Source organism: Merops nubicus, unplaced genomic scaffold, assembly GCF_000691845.1.
Source record: "Merops nubicus isolate BGI_N331 unplaced genomic scaffold, ASM69184v1 scaffold46645, whole genome shotgun sequence".
Taxonomy (NCBI): Eukaryota; Metazoa; Chordata; class Aves; order Coraciiformes; family Meropidae; genus Merops; species Merops nubicus.
The window spans coordinates 1-260 of NW_008608533.1; positions in this window are offsets into that span (position 1 = coordinate 1).

Here is a 260-nt window from a genome sequence, read left to right on the forward strand (position 1 = left end):
TCGGCTTTCCAGGTCCTGCCTGGAGGATCACTGGCAGCGTTAGATAAAACGGGAGTAGTTACAAAATTCCCTTCATGCGTTTTTTTGGATAGTGCAAACAGGCCCCAGCCTGTTACTGACTTTTTTATGGACGGTTCTGAGCCGTTTGGAGTGCCCTGGTGCACTTAGCGAGCCCGTGGGAGAGCTTGGTGCCGGGCTGGACTCCGCAAGCGCCTCCCCGCACAGGTGGGGCACGGGAGGGGCTGCGGTTCCTGGCTGGG